Below are 17429 nucleotides of genomic sequence, written 5' to 3' on the forward strand. Positions count from 1 at the left end.
GCCAGCTTACTTCATTTTTACGGGGGGGTATGACCTCTGACAATGAAAGGTCCGTACAAACAGCCTGGAATGGACCGAATGGGAAGCAAAGCCCTCCAACAAACAGCTCCTCATATCTCAGCTTCCAGAGGAGAGGGTGTATTGCGGAGGACTTTCCGTAGACTAAAAGTCAGCGACAAAGAAAAGCCCATAACGTGCAGAAAAGAGGGAAAAATGAATCCAGATGTCTGGCCGACGGGGCTCGCTTTGATCTCGCTATTTCACTTCACCTCGCGTTTTATTTTCCTCGCAATCTATAAGCACCATTTATTTCAGGCTCCTCCATGTCTAATAAATCTCCGGCTTTATATAATGGAGACCTAAGTGATACCAGGTCTGGAATAAAAAAGGAGAAGAAAAAGCAGGTGAAAAAATAAATAAATAAAAAAATAAATCGAGCTGCCACCCATAGCAACTGGACGGCCACTTTTGTTGCGGCGGTCGGGAATGCTGCAATTTCAGGCATTTTCTGACCTCACGGGATGCAATTTTTTTTTTTTTCATGTACGTATTTATGTACAGCTCTAGTTTCCATCGGGATTAACCCATTATGTGCAAGCATAGATGGTAAAAAATTGAAAGGATGTAGAAAGGTGTTATCCAGATCCTCCCACGTCCACCTCTGAAGGTGAGAGGCGCTACTGAGCTAATGTCTGACGCCTCCGCTTGCTACGTCTTGTGCACGGCCGGCAGGTATCTTGCATCTGTACTATTAATAATTATGGTGTGCATGCACGATACCTGCCGGGGGTACAACATACCTGCCAATACCCGACATGTGACAGGCACGATAACCACGGAGAAAGAAATCAGTAAAGTGAAGATACATTTTTTACTTTAATGTCCACAATTTTGTACAATTTATTTTATAACATATTTGGGGCTCAGTCTGATACAGAGATCCAAAAAAAAAAAATTCTGACTTCCTGCAGTCACCACACAGTACACAATGAGCTCCCTCTAGTGGTGTCTGCAGGCAGCAAGAATTGTAATATTTTTCTAAGCAAGGGAGAGGTCTCCTCCCTGCGGGGTCCATTTGATTTTTAGCCGGACACACTTGTGTAGTAGACTAAGGAGTACATATAAAAAAGATGGACACTGCCAAAAAGAAAAAGTGGTGCAAAGCACTGTATAAACAAAAATCTAGCCTTAGCTCTCATAATGTAGAGGAGCCTGGGTAGAGTATTGCGCATGCGAGGTTGAGCATACGCGGTACTGCTCCATATACGGCCAAATGGACTGATTGATCCAGCGATCATATCTTTCTGTCAGTCCCATAGACTGCGCATGCTCACCCACAACCCCATTGATAGTTTTGCTCATGTGGTGCTCATGCATTGAGGAGAAACGAGATCTTAAAGTGGAATTTTCACTAGATTTTTTTATATAAACTGAGTACCTCATCCTATTGATGCTTTTCAACTGATTCTGGATCAGTTTTCCTTTTATTTCTGTGCCCCGTTCCAAAGTTATGCCCCCTGGTAATAATGGTGCATATTTTTTTCTTCGACCAACTGAGCGTATGCTCTTGAACTTGTCTGTGGGAGTTTTTTCTCCACTGGCCAATCAAAACATGGCCACGCCCACAAAGAAGTTCTGTGATATACGCCCAGTTAGTTGAAGGGAAAATTTGCACCATTACTACTGGGGACATAACTTTGGAACAGAGAGGCATAGAAGGAAAAGAAAAACTGATCCAGAATCAGTGGAGTAGCGCCAATTGGAGGAGGCACTCAGTTTAAATTAAAAAAATCCAAGGAAAGATTCCCTTTAAGAACCCCTGTTTTAGTGATTGTAGGGGTGATTTGTTATCCTAGTACAAATTTACCCCTTTAAGAAAGTAATGTTGATATATGACACTAATCATTGTTTTTTGTGGCGTAGGCAGCTGGGAATAAGACGGGCGACACCACGGTGACATCATGTACTGCGTGCTGCAAGCGATAGAGTTGGCAGGCACTGGCGTAGTCTATTAGCTGGCAGAGATGTGTGACACTGCCGCGCCTGCATCCTACCCTCCACAAAAGGGAAAAAAAGCACCAGCTGCAGGCACAGTTCTGAGACCACCGCTCGGACGCCGGGTAAAGGACGGTAACAGCACAACCGCCTGGCAACGGAGACGACCCAAAAAAATAAAACAATCTGTCACCGGCATGGCGCTATCTGATGAGAAGGCAGCCAGCGAGACAAAGCGGCTTTGTACAAGGCGAGTGCTCGGCTCTGCAGCAAAGTCCTGCTCTGCTCATACCATCTACTCCCCGCTGAGGAGCGCTGAACTCCATCAAATGATTCCGAAGCTCCTCGCCATCCCCTCCTACCTCGCCATCCCCTCCTAACACTCTGCAGCCGGGCGAGGTATTGCAACGCAGCCCGACGACCCGCACCATAACGGCACTAAAGGGCATTTTCCCTAATTTGCAAAAAAAAAATCCGCTATTATCCAATCCACCCATCGTAGCATTAATAATCGGATTTATAAGATATCTGACAAACAACATGGCCGCCTTTAGGACGGTTATATAGGAGCAGGGGGGTGTACTCATTTATACTACAAAGATTTATTAGCCTTCAGTATTTTGGGAACGCTGTAATGGCGGTCATATTGATAGTCACTCAAAATTACCTTTAAAGGTTCCTATTGGTGACCTATTGTTTAAATCTGATTTTTTTGTTAAACATTTTTTTCCCAATTTCTGAATGACTATATTAAAGAAGTCCCCCTCCTCCTCTTCCCATCAACGTTTTTTATCCCCTTAATATATTGCAGTCATCATATTATACAGCACTGTGGACTTACAATTGATCATTTTGCCTTTCTACCCAGATAATTCTTCTCTTTTCTCTGCTCTATGTAGAAACAGGAAGTCTCTTGTCCCTGCAGAAATCATTCCCCTCTTTAACTCCTGACCGAGCTGCTCAGCCCCTCCTCCTGCCAGGGACTTTTGCAGTGACTTAGGACTCATACAGGGAAAATTGACTTCCTGTTTCTACATTGAGCTTATAAGGATTCAGCGAGTCTGCTTTTAATCACGTCATGTCATAGACCTAATGGAAAAGAGAAAAATTATCTGGGTAGAAGGGCAAAATGAGCAATTGTAAGTACACAGTGCTGTATAATATGATGATTGCAAGATAAAAAATGTTGATGGGAGGAGGAGGAGTGCTTCTTAAATGAAAATATTGCAATGTTCACACTGGCCACTAGGCCATATACTAGACTCACACTTCCTGTTCTGTATGGAAGACTACTCAGCAGTCTCCTATACAATGACCTGTACATACAGCAGATAATATAGAATTAACCATTCATAATAGCTGATGTCACAGCTCACCTGCTCCTCCAGTACAATGACATAACACATCTATATACAGTAGATGTGTTATCTGTCATTGTACAGGAGGAGCAGGTGAGCTGTGACATCACCTACTGTGAATGGTGGATCCTGTGTTCTCTACAGTAGATAACACAGGATCCACCATTCACAATAGATGTCGCAGCTCACCTCCTTACCCTTCTGTACAATGACTGATAACACCCTATATACAGTAGATAATATAGGAGCCACCATTCACAGTAGGTGATGTCACAGCTCACCTCCTCCTCCTCTTGTACAATGACTAATAACACCTCTATATACAGTAGATAAAATAGGACCCACCATCATTCACAATTTAAGTGATGTCACAGCTTACCTCCTCCTCCTCTTGTACAATGACTGATAACACCTCTATATACAGTAGACAACATAGGATCCACCATTCACAGTAGGTGATATTAGTCCTTGTACAAGAGGAGGAGGGGAGCTGTAATAACTCAGCTATATACAGCAGATAACACAGGATCCACCATTCACAATAGATGACGTCACAGCTCACCGCCTCCCCCTCCTGTACAATGACTGATAACACCTCTATATACAGTACGTAATTTAGTATTAATCATTCACAATAGGTGATATAACAGCTCACCTCCTCCTCCTGTACAATGACTGATAACACCTCTATATACAGTAGATAACACAGGGGACACACCATTCACAATAGGTGATATCACTGCTCACCTCCTCCTCCTGTACAATGAATGATAACACCTCTATAAACAGTAGATGACACAGGTTCCACCATTCACAATAGGCGATGTCACAGCTCACCTCATCCTCCTGTACAATGACTGATAACACCTCTATATACAGAAGATAACACAGGGGACACACCATTCACAATAGGTGATATCACAGCTCACCTCCTCCTCCTGTACAATGAATGATAACACCTCTATATACAGTAGATGACACAGGTTCCACCATTCACAATAGGCGATTTCACAGCTCACCTCCTCCTCCTGTACAATGACTGATAACACCTTTAAATACAGTAGATAACAGGATCCACCATTCACAATAGGTGATGTCACAGCTCACCTCCTCCTCCTCCAGTACAATGATTTTAGCCTAGATTAGAGAACGCCCAGATAAATAGTGTCTGACTCAGTCTGTTACTGCTAATGTCCATTGATCCAACAGGAAGTAGGAGCCTGATATTGAGCCTAGTCACCAGTGTAAAACTTGAAGGTTTTCTGATTTTTTTATTTTTATTTCTTAATATAGGGAGATGTAAAAAAAATAAATAAAAAAAATTTCTAAAAAATAATGCCAGCCCACCGTTGTACAACTATAGCCTTGTATACAGTCGTCACATCTGGACGACCCAATACCCATGCACCCTAGGGGGCAGACGGCCATAGTAAATTAAGGAGGGTCTCTCCCTACAAAAACATTAGGTGGGACTCTGTTGGTCCGGAACAATATGACCCGGCCGTCAGCATCATCAGGTTCCACATGAAGAGACTCCCCCAGTATATAATACGTTCGGGTGCAGCAGAGTGTGAACTATTGCTTTCTGTTATCAATCACTTCTGCTAATGTCATCTAAAAGTGACTGACGGCAGCGCTTCAGCGGTTCTACAGACAGTAGGTGTGTGTGGGGGGAACAAAGACCCCTCGTGGTAGATTTATCTCTGACGTGTCAGCCTATGTTCACACATGTTAGGCCCCCTGGAGCATTTTACTGGGACCCAGCAAGGACTTAAACATCACAGTGGCCCCTCAAGTAGATGGAGCCCATGAGGAGCGTGGACCACCCAAGACGGCCCCCTGTCCACGCCAACACTACAAATAGGGGGGACGATAACCAGAGAGCAATGTCACCCCTATAGTCTGAGAATAGAACAGGATGGGGGGCAATAACCCAAGGACCTGGGACATTAACGTCTCATAGCTCAGAGAAGGTCAGCAGGGGGCGCCATTCAGTATGAGACTCCACATACGCCACTGCTGCAATAACAAGTCTGCACGGTTGTATCATACGATTTACTAGGGCAGGAACAGCTAACACCCCCCCACCCCCCAAACCAGACAGGGGTTAATCCAGGTGAATCTCTCAGTGTGAGGTTATATCCGCTGGGTTTTGTGGTGAGAATCATGGATTTCACTGCCCTGGATCTCCCGAGGACACGATTTCAAGCCGCAGCCCTACTGTGCCTGCCTCTGATTACCACGAACATGCAAACTATTTAACCCCTCAAAATCTGCTCCTAAACTGCAGAAAGTTCAAGAAGTGGAAAAAAACAGATGGCGTTTATTATACTATTATATCTTAGTGATATTCTTGTACATAGGGGCAGTATTATAGTAGCTATATTCTTGTACATAGGGGGGCAGTATTATAGTAGTTATATTCTTGTACATAAGAGCAGTATTATATTAGTTATATTCTTGTACATAAGAGCAGCATTATAGTAGTTATATTGTTGTACATAGGGGGCAGTATTATAGTAGTTATATTCTTGTACATAGGGGCAGTATTATATTAGTTATATTCTTGTACATAGGGGCAGTATTATAGTAGTTATATTCTTATACATAGGGGGCAGTATTATAGTAGTTATATTCTTGTACATAGGAGCAGTATTATAGTAGTTATATTCTTGTACATAGGGGGCAGTATTAAAGTAGTTATATTCTTGTACATAAGAGCAGTATTATAGTAGTTATATTCTTGTACATAAGAGCAGTATTATAGTAGTTATATTCTTGTACATAGGAGCAGTATTATAGTAGCTATATTCTTGTACATAGAGGGCAGTATTATAGTAGTTATATTGTTGTACATAGGGGGCAGTATTATAGTAGTTATATTCTTGTACATAGGGGGCAGTATTATAGTAGTTATATTCTTGTACATAGGAGCAGTATTATAGTAGTTATATTCTTGTACATAGAGGGCAGTATTATAGTAGTTATATTCTTGTACATAGGGGCAGTATTATAGTAGTTATTTTCTTGTACATAGGGGGCAGTATTATAGTAGTTATATTCTTATACATAGGGGGCAGTATTATAGTAGTTATATTCTTGTACATAGGGTGCAGTATTATAGTAGTTATATTCTTGTACATAGGGGCAGTATTATAGTAGTTATATTCTTGTACATAGGAGCAGTATTATAGTAGTTATTTTCTTGCACATAGGAGCAGTATTATAGTAGTTATATTCTTGTACATAGGGGCAGTATTATAGTAGTTATAGTCTTGTACATAGGGAGCAGTATTATAGTAGTTATATTCTTGTACATAGGAGCAGTATTATAGTAGTTATTTTCTTGCACATAGGAGCAGTATTATAGTAGTTATATTCTTGTACATAGGGGCAGTATTATAGTAGTTATATTCTTGTACATAGGAGCAGTATTATAGTAGTTATTTTCTTGCACATAGGAGCAGTATTATAGTAGCTATATTCTTGTACATAGGGGCAGTAGTATAGTAGTTATATTCTTGAACATAGGAGCAGTATTATAGTAGAGGCAGTGTTATACAGTTTTAATAATGCCTCTACCATGTATCTTAAGAACCATAGCAGTTTTTGCTCTTTAAGAGGAAACTGGAAACCGTTGTGCACTCCCTCAGCAGAAGATCATGCAATCTAAAAAATATGTTTTTAGCCGCTACCCGGGGCCGTTTCTAATATTATACCTCCCTTCCAGTCTCCTCTGTACAGACTTATGTCATTTATTTCTGCAATGTGCAAAGCTTCAGACTGCAAAACCGCAAAACAACTGTGCTGCTGACCCAGCTGTACCCTACCCTCTCAGGAGGTTACAGACCGGGGCCATTTGGCCTTCCCAGACTGTTGCCTGCTAATGCCTTGTGTTCCACTGATCTAATCCCCAAAACAATGACGCTGTCTGAGAATGTGAAAGACTCTGGAGCGGAGTGCAAATTGTAGGGCGCCAGCCGAGCAGGGGTTAATAGCTTTTTGATATATATATTTATTTCTTACACACCCATACACTAAGATATATATATATATATATATATTTTCTCCTTCCAGATATTTCTATCTTCGTTAAGGCACTCGGCCCTCTCAATTAAAACCGCCAAGGATAAAAAAAACCCCGCTTAGTGTTACTGAGAGATTCCAGTATAGATTTCCTCCGCTCGCCTCAAGGGAATAATAAAAGCCGTCTAGTTCTTTTATCAAAGCCTCCTCACTCCTCTCTCTCTGGGGGGAGACGACTGGCTGAGAGTGGTTCGTACAACCGACAGCTGCTCACATAAAACAGCAGCGAGAGCGGCTGGCGGGACCGAGAAAAATGGGGATGAGAAGGGACCGTAAACCGCTGACCGCACCACAATCTGTCCCCGGCAGTAACGGGTTAAATAATAAATCGATGGTTCACGGAAAAAGATTCGGTTACCATTGAGACCGGTTTTTGGTTGTGAGGGAGATCAGCCACTTCCGGACAGCAGGCTTATCTCAGGGTAGGGGTTGTATTTAGGCCCCTGGGGCATGAATGGCGGCACATGGTTGGTAAGGACTCAATCACAAATTCTACATTGCGGCCTACTAGGCTATAAGCGTAGATACGAGCTCTGAAACGCTCACCCTATGCGGAGAAAGGGGGTCCCATAACCCCCCTAAACTGAAATGGTTGCCAAGAGCCCCCTATCCCTATTGAATTCAATGAGTCCAGGCTGTGGACGGCCATTTTGAATCCACATACAAGGATCGTAGGATCCACATCTGAGAGTGGCGCCGTATGCAAACATCCATGTGTCACCTGTCGACAGTCCATACATCATATCGGATGTGTGAATGACGCCTTAAAAGGAGGACATCGATTAACCCCCCACCCTGACACAGACTGGGGATGATTGTCCATAGCAACCAGATTCTACATTGCATTTTTCGTTCCAGAAAAGTGATCTAATTGGTTGCTAAGGAAAACTACTGTTTGATCACACTAGAACAATAGAACATAAAAGCAGACATCTGATTGGTTGTCAAGGTGATGTTCTATTGGGTCGGCCTAAACGTGGACTCCATCTTGTCTTGAACTGAAGGGTATTTTAGGGATTGTACAAACATGGCTGCTTTTTGAATGGAGCAGAGATGCCCTTGTACATAGGACAATATTATAGTAGTTATATTCATGTACATAGGGGCAGTATTATAGTAGTTATATTCTTATACATAGGAGCAGTATTATAGTAGTTATATTCTTGTACATAGGGGTAGTATTATAGTAGTTATATTCTTATACATAGGAGCAGTATTATAGTAGTTATATTCTTATACATAGGAGCAGTATTATAGTAGTTATATTCTTGTACATAGGAGCAGTATTATAGTAGTTATATTCTTATTCTTGTACATAGGAGCAGTATTATAGTAGTTATATTCTTATACATAGGAGCAGTATTATAGTAGTTATATTCTTGTACATAGGGGTAGTATTATAGTAGTTATATTCTTGTACATAGGGGGCAGTATTATAGTAGTTATATTCTTGTACATAGGGGTAGTATTATAGTAGTTATATTCTTGTACATAGGGAGCAGTATTATAGTAGTTATATTCTTGTACATAGGGGTAGTATTATAGTAGTTATATTCTTGTACATAGGGAGCAGTATTATAGTAGTTATATTCTTGTACATAGGGAGCAGTATTATAGTAGTTATATTCTTGTACATAGGGAGCAGTATTATAGTAGTTATATTCTTGTACATAGGGTGCAGTATTATAGTAGTTATATTCTTGTACATAGGGTGCAGTATTATAGTAGTTATATTCTTGTACATAGGGTGCAGTATTATAGTAGTTATATTCTTGTACATAGGAGCAGTATTATAGTAGTTATATTCCTGTACATAGGAGCAGTATTATAGTAGTTATATTCCTGTACATAGGAGCAGTATTATAGTAGTTATATTCTTGTACATAGGGGGCAGTATTATAGTAGTTATATTCTTGTACATAGGACCAGTATTATAGTAGTTATATTCTTGTACATAGGGGGCAGTATTATAGTAGCTATATTCTTGTACATAGGGGGCAGTATTATAGTAGTTATATTCTTGTACATAGGGGCAGTATTATAGTAGTTATATTCTTGTACATAGGGGCAGTATTATAGTAGTTATATTCTTGTACATAGGGTGCAGTATTATAGTAGTTATATTCTTGTACATAGGGTGCAGTATTATAGTAGTTATATTCTTGTACATAGGGAGCAGTATTATAGTAGTTATATTCTTGTACATAGGGTGCAGTATTATAGTAGTTATATTCTTGTACATAGGGTGCAGTATTATAGTAGTTATATTCTTGTACATAGGGTGCAGTATTATAGTAGTTATATTCTTGTACATAGGAGCAGTATTATAGTAGTTATATTCCTGTACATAGGAGCAGTATTATAGTAGTTATATTCCTGTACATAGGAGCAGTATTATAGTAGTTATATTCTTGTACATAGGGGGCAGTATTATAGTAGTTATATTCTTGTACATAGGACCAGTATTATAGTAGTTATATTCTTGTACATAGGGGGCAGTATTATAGTAGCTATATTCTTGTACATAGGGGGCAGTATTATAGTAGTTATATTCTTGTACATAGGGGCAGTATTATAGTAGTTATATTCTTGTACATAGGGGCAGTATTATAGTAGTTATATTCTTGTACATAGGGGCAGTATTATAGTAGTTATATTCTTGTACATAGGAGGCAGTATTATAGTAGTTATATTCTTGTACATAGGAGGCAGTATTATAGTAGTTATATTCTTGTACATAGGAGGCAGTATTATAGTAGTTATATTCTTGTACATAGGAGGCAATATTATAGTACAGTCATGGCCAAAAGTTTTGAGAATGACACCAAAATTATATTTTCCCATGATCTGCTGGCCTCTGGTTTTTATTAGTGTTTGTCTGATGTTTATATCACATACAGAAATATAATTGCAATCATATTATCAGTACCAATAGGTTATATTGACAGTTAGAATGAGTTAATGCAGCAAGTCAATATTTGCAGTGTTGCCCCTTCTTCTTCAAGACCTCTGTAATTCTCCCTGGCATGCTCTCAATCAACTTTTGGACCAAATCCTGACTGATAGCAGTCCATTCTTGCATAATCAATGCTTGCATTTTGCAAGAATTTGTTGGTTTTTGTTTGTCCACTCGTCTCTTGATGATTGACCACAAGTTCTCAATGGGATTAAGATCTGGGGAGTTTCCAGGCCATGGACCCAAAATCTCTATGTTTTGTTCCATGAGCCATTTAGTTATCACCTTTGCTTTATGGCAAGGTGCTCCATCATGCTGGAAAAGGCATTGTTGGGCGCCAAACTGCTCTTGGACGGTTGGGAGAAGTTGCTCTTGGAGGACATTCTGGTACCATTCTTTATTCATGGCTGTGTTTTTAGGCAAGACTGTGAGTGAGCCGATTCCCTTGGCTGAGAAGCAACCCCACACATGAATGGTTTCAGGATGCTTTACAGTTGGCATGAGACAAGACTGGTGGTAGCGCTCACCTCTTCTTTTGCGAATAAGCTGTTTTCCAGATGTCCCAAACAATCGAAAAGGGGATTCATCAGAGAAAATGACTTTGCCCCAGTCCTCAGCAGTCCACTCCCTGTACCTTTTGCAGAATATCAGTCGGTCCCTGATGTTTTTTCTGGAGAGAAGTGGCTTCTTTGCTGCCCTCCTTGAAACCAGCCTTTGCTCAAAGAGTCTCCGCCTCACAGTGCGTGCAGAAGCACTCACACCAGCCTGCTGCCATTCCTGAGCAAGCTCAGCACTGCTGGTAGTCCGATCCCGCAGCTGAAACAGTTTTAAGATACGGTCCTGGCGCTTGCTGGTCTTTCTTGGGCGCCCTGGAGCCTTTTTGACAACAATGGAAGCTCTCTCCTTGAAGTTCTTGATGATGCGATAGATTGTTGACTGAGGTGCAATCTTTGTAGCTGCGATACTCTTCCCTGCTTGGCCATTTTTGTGCAGTGCAATGATGGCTGCACGTGTTTCTTTAGAGATAACCATGGTTAACTGAAGAGAAACAATGATTCCAAGAACCAGCCTCCTTTTAAAGTGTCCAGTGATGTCATTCTTACTTAATCATGACTGATTGATCGCCAGCCCTGTCCTCATCAACACTCACACCTGTGTTAATGGATCAATCACTAAAACGATGTTAGCTGCTCCTTTTAAGGCAGGACTGCAATGATGTTGAAATGTGTTTTGGGGGTTAAAGTTCATTTTCTGGGCAAATATTGACTTTGCAAGTACATTAATTGCTGTTAAGCTGATCACTCTTTGACATTCAGGAGTATATGCAAATTACCATTACAAAAAATGAAGCAGTAAACTTTGGAAAAATTACTATTTGTCTCATTCTCAATACTTTTGGCCATGACTGTAGTTATATTCTTGCACATAGGGGCAGTATTATAGTAGTTATATTCTTGTACATAGGAGGCAGTATTATAGTAGTTATATTCTTGTACATAGGAGGCAATATTATAGTAGTTATATTCTTGCACATAGGGGCAGTATTATAGTAGTTATATTCTTGCACATAGGGGCAGTATTATAGTAGTTATATTCTTGCACATAGGGGCAGTATTATAGTAGTTATATTCTTGCACATAGGGGCAGTATTATAGTAGTTATATTCTTGTACATAGGGGCAGTATTATAGTAGTTATATTCTTGTACATAGGAGCAGTATTATAGTAGTCATATTCTTGTACATTGGGGCAGTATTATAGTAGTCATATTCTTGTACAGAGGAGGCAGTATTATAGTAGTCATATTCTTGTACAGAGGAGGCAGTATTATAGTAGTTATATTCTTGTACATAGGAGCAGTATTATAGTAGTCATATTCTTGTACATTGGGGCAGTATTATAGTAGTTATATTCTTGTACAGAGGAGGCAGTATTATAGTAGTTATATTCTTGTACAGAGGAGCAGTATTATAGTAGTTATATTCTTGTACATAGGAGCAGTATTATAGTAGTTATATTCTTGTACATAGGAGCAGTATTATAGTAGTTATATTCTTGTACATAGGAGCAGTATTATAGTAGTTATATTCTTGTACATAGGAGCAGTATTATAGTAGTCATATTCTTATACATTGGGGCAGTATTATAGTAGTTATATTCTTGTACATAGGAGGCAGTATTATAGTAGTTATATTCTTGTACATTGGGGCAGTATTATAGTAGTCATATTCTTGTACATTGGGGCAGTATTATAGTAGTTATATTCTTGTACAGAGGAGGCAGTATTATAGTACTTATATTCTTGTACATAGGAGGCAGTATTATAGTAGTTATATTCTTGTACATAGGAGCAGTATTATAGTAGTTATATTCTTGTACATAGGAGCAGTATTAAAGTAGTTATATTCTTGTACATAGGAGGCAGTATTATAGCAGTTATATTCTTGTACATAGGAGCAGTATTATAGTAGTTATATTCTTGTACATAGGTGGCAGTATTATAGTAGTTATATTCTTGTACATAGGGGGCAGTATTATAGTAGTTATATTCTTGTACATAGGAGCAGTATTATAGTAGTTATATTCCTGTACATAGGAGGCAGTATTATAGTAGTTATATTCTTGTACATAGGGGGCAGTATTATAGTAGTTATATTCTTGTACATAGGGGGTAGTATTATAGTAGTTATATTCTTGTACATAGGGGGCAGTATTATAGTAGTTATATTCTTGTACATAGGAGCAGTATTATAGTAGTTATATTCCTGTACATAGGAGGCAGTATTATAGTAGTTATATTCTTGTACATAGGGGGCAGTATTATAGTACTTATATTCCTGTACATAGGAGGCAGTATTATAGTAGTTATATTCCTGTACATAGGAGGCAGTATTATAGTAGTTATATTCTTGTACATAGGGGGCAGTATTATAGTACTTATATTCTTGTACATAGGGGGCAGTATTATAGTAGTTATATTCTTGTACATAGGAGCAGTATTATAGTAGTCATATTCTTGTACATTGGGGCAGTATTATAGTAGTCATATTCTTGTACAGAGGAGGCAGTATTATAGTAGTCATATTCTTGTACAGAGGAGGCAGTATTATAGTAGTTATATTCTTGTACATAGGAGCAGTATTATAGTAGTCATATTCTTGTACATTGGGGCAGTATTATAGTAGTTATATTCTTGTACAGAGGAGGCAGTATTATAGTAGTTATATTCTTGTACAGAGGAGCAGTATTATAGTAGTTATATTCTTGTACATAGGAGCAGTATTATAGTAGTTATATTCTTGTACATAGGAGCAGTATTATAGTAGTTATATTCTTGTACATAGGAGCAGTATTATAGTAGTTATATTCTTGTACATAGGAGCAGTATTATAGTAGTTATATTCTTGTACATAGGAGCAGTATTATAGTAGTCATATTCTTATACATTGGGGCAGTATTATAGTAGTTATATTCTTGTACATAGGAGGCAGTATTATAGTAGTTATATTCTTGTACATTGGGGCAGTATTATAGTAGTCATATTCTTGTACATTGGGGCAGTATTATAGTAGTTATATTCTTGTACAGAGGAGGCAGTATTATAGTACTTATATTCTTGTACATAGGAGGCAGTATTATAGTAGTTATATTCTTGTACATAGGAGCAGTATTATAGTAGTTATATTCTTGTACATAGGAGGCAGTATTATAGTAGTTATATTCTTGTACATAGGAGCAGTATTATAGTAGTTATATTCTTGTACATAGGTGGCAGTATTATAGTAGTTATATTCTTGTACATAGGGGGCAGTATTATAGTAGTTATATTCTTGTACATAGGAGCAGTATTATAGTAGTTATATTCCTGTACATAGGAGGCAGTATTATAGTAGTTATATTCTTGTACATAGGGGGCAGTATTATAGTACTTATATTCTTGTACATAGGGGGTAGTATTATAGTAGTTATATTCTTGTACAAAGGGGTGGGCATGTGTAGTACTGTTTTTAGGAAAAGGAACTATTTTTTCTCTTCCTGGACAATGCCTTTAGGGTCTGAAGTCATGATCCCATCTCTTGATTGCTTTCAGCGTCTCTGCGTTTTAGTTTTTCTCTAATAGGCCACAGTTACGATGAGTGACTTCAGCTCAAATCCATGCTTGGATCAGACTGCTACTCCTTCAATCCACCATGCTTTACACTGCAGTTCTACAACTCCTGATTGGATTTCCCCAAACACTTTAAAGACCTAATTCCAGAATAAACACATGGATTTTTTTGTTTTTACCAGCGTTCACCTTTAATAAATGTAAAATCTGACCATATGATGTTCAGCCGCTGTGAATACTTCCATCTCTTGTATTTTCCTGTAAATCCATACACAGCCAGAAATACACACAACGTCGGCAGCGCTCCCGCGGGTAAAGCCGTCTCTGACGGGCACAGCAAATTAGGTCATTAGCCGAGCTCCCCAGGCATCGCTGTAATATATATAGCCATACACCAAGGTACAGGTACAGACGCCCACCTGCTCCAGTCACACCTGCCGCCTTGTTCCCTTGGGGGTCACCCCAAATTCAGGCCACAAATCTGTTAACGTGAGCAAATTTACATCCTGAAGCTGCAAGATTCATTATAACAATATAAAACAGCCGGAATAAATAGGGGATCTGGCCGTTTAAATATTACAAGTTTCTGCCATTAGGTTTCTAGTACGCAGGGGTGAACCCAGCTCAACCTAAAATTAAAAATCAGGCATAACTGCGGTTGAACCCTAATATCACAACAAGCTGAGATACGGGGGGCTGTTTGCGGGGTAGTCACACTGGAGAGTTGGAGGTTGCAGACCCCAAAGGATAAATAGGAAGGAAATCGACGGTCATCCTCCCCCCGCCCAATGGAATGACCCTGACAAACAGCATCCAATATCTCAGCTTCCTGATATTGAAATATCAATATGCCATCGTCCTGTGACGCCCGTGGGCTGAGCGCCAGCGTCACACGACACCCAATCCGGGTGATTGATGGGACTACAGTGCCCATCATCCCTTGCTGTGATTAATAGGTGCCCGCCGATAGCTCAGCACCCTGTATGACGTCACTCAGCAGACAGGGACAATCCATCATTCATAAGTGACAACTGAGTGCAGGACAAGCTGGCACTGACCCTGGGCACTGGTATCATGCCCCTGGCAGACAGCCTGGCACCCTGTGCTATACAGCAGAGCTGGAGAGTGGAGCCCAGTCCCCTTCCCTGCCCCCAGAGCAGCACTCACCTCTCAGACCCTCTCTCCTGGCTGTGGTGGGGTGCAGACACCCCCAGGCCATGTATGTCCACCAAGCACTGGTTGCAGAGGAGTGGAGGCAGCTGGCAGTGCCAGGCTCACAGGTGAGGGGCAGTGCCAGGCTGCAGGCTGCAGATCCCTGCTCCCTCCAGCTCCTGTACAAAGGCTTCCGGAGGAGGCTGCAAGGAACAGAAGGGGGAGCCAGGTGCCCTGGCCATGCCAACAGCGCCCCCTGCTGGTGGATTGTCACCAGGCTCCAACACCTCCCATGTTAACCCACTGTAGTCTCACAGCAAGCAGTGAGAGGTCTGCACCACTACAGCATGCTGTGTGACATTGTATCACACATGATGGGCTTAGATACACAAAGACAATATAACATGATTGGCTTAGGTACACCGAGGAAGTATCACCCACTAAGGCTTAGATATAAGGAAAATATCCGCTTTGATGCATAACAGCAGAATCAGACAGGACACAACAAATAATAATAATAGGCTTAGATACAATAAGAGTTAGATACGGGCGATGTGTCCCACCTTCTTTATGGTGATGACGCTGTTACTTTTTTGGGGCTGTAGTTGTCACTTTTAGGGTACTGGGGGCATCTCTTTTTCAGGATTGCTGTGGCCATCGCTTTTTTAGGGGACGGCAGCCATCCCTTCTTTGGGGTTACTGTGGTCGTTACTTTTTCAGGACATTTTGGCTATTACTTTTTTAGGGCACTGCGGCCATTACTTTTTTTTGATACTGTTGTCATCACCTTTAAGGGCACTGTGGCAGTCACTTTTCAGGGTACTGTGCCATCCCTTTTAGGGGGTACTGCGGCTCTTGCTTCTTTATGGTACTGTGGCCGTCACTTTTATGGATGTTGAGGCCATAACTTTTCGAGGTACTGTGGCCATCATTTTTCAGGGTGCTGTGGCTATTACTTTTCAGGGTCTTGTGCCCATCACTTTTCGGGGTACTATGGCCATCACTTTTCAAGGTGCTGTGTCTGTCACTTTTCAGGGTTTTGTGGCCATTACTTTTCAGGGTCTTGTGCCCATCACTTTTCAGGGTGCTGTGGCTGTCACTTTTTAGGGAGCTGAGGCCATAACTTTTTTTAAGGTATTGTGACCATCACTTTTCGGGGGACTGTGGCCATCACTTTTCAGGGTATTGTGGCCATCACTTTTTAGGGTACTATGGCCATCACTTTTCAGGGTGTTGTGGCCATCACTTTTTTCAGGGTGCTGTGGCCATCACTTTTCAGGGTGCTGTGGCCATCACTTTTCAGGGTGTTGTGGCCATCACTTTTTAGGGTACTGTGGCCATCACTTTTCAGGGTGTTGTGGCCATCACTTTTTAGGGTACTGTGGCCATCACTTTTCAGGGTATTGTGGCCATCACTTTTTAGGGTACTGTGGCCATCACTTTTCAGGGTGTTGTGGCCATCACTTTTTAGGGTACTGTGGCCATCACTTTTCAGGGTGCTGTGGCCATCACTTTTCAGGGTGCTGTGGCCATCACTTTTCAGGGTGTTGTGGCCATCACTTTTTAGGGTACTGTGGCCATCACTTTTCAGGGTGCTGTGGCCATCACTTTTCAGGGTGTTGTGGCCATCACTTTTTAGGGTACTGTGGCCATCACTTTTCAGGGTGTTGTGGCCATCACTTTTCAGGGTGTTGTGGCCATTACTTTTCGGGGTGCTGTGGCCATCACTTTTCAGGGTGCTGTGGCCATCACTTTTCAGGGTGTTGTGGCCATCA

General features: G+C 40.8%; 1 protein-coding gene across 2 annotated transcripts in view; it reads right to left on the reverse strand.

The window, feature by feature from the left end:
- The window catches only part of RAI1 (retinoic acid induced 1), a 130737-nt gene extending 114844 nt beyond the window's left edge, over positions 1-15893 (reverse strand). Inside the window, exon 1 of one of the 2 annotated variants that reach the window (XM_073648492.1) lies at positions 15670-15893. The gene's annotated coding sequence lies outside the window, so the exon portion shown is untranslated. The remainder of the gene's footprint in view (positions 1-15669) is intronic. The other variant, XM_073648491.1, reaches the window with a different exon arrangement.
- Positions 15894-17429: the final 1536 nt, after the last annotated feature.

Source organism: Phyllobates terribilis, unplaced genomic scaffold (genome assembly GCF_046119375.1).
Source record: "Phyllobates terribilis strain yellow unplaced genomic scaffold, ASM4611937v1 Scaffold_9__5_contigs__length_417890890, whole genome shotgun sequence".
NCBI classification, from domain to species: domain Eukaryota; kingdom Metazoa; phylum Chordata; class Amphibia; order Anura; family Dendrobatidae; genus Phyllobates; species Phyllobates terribilis.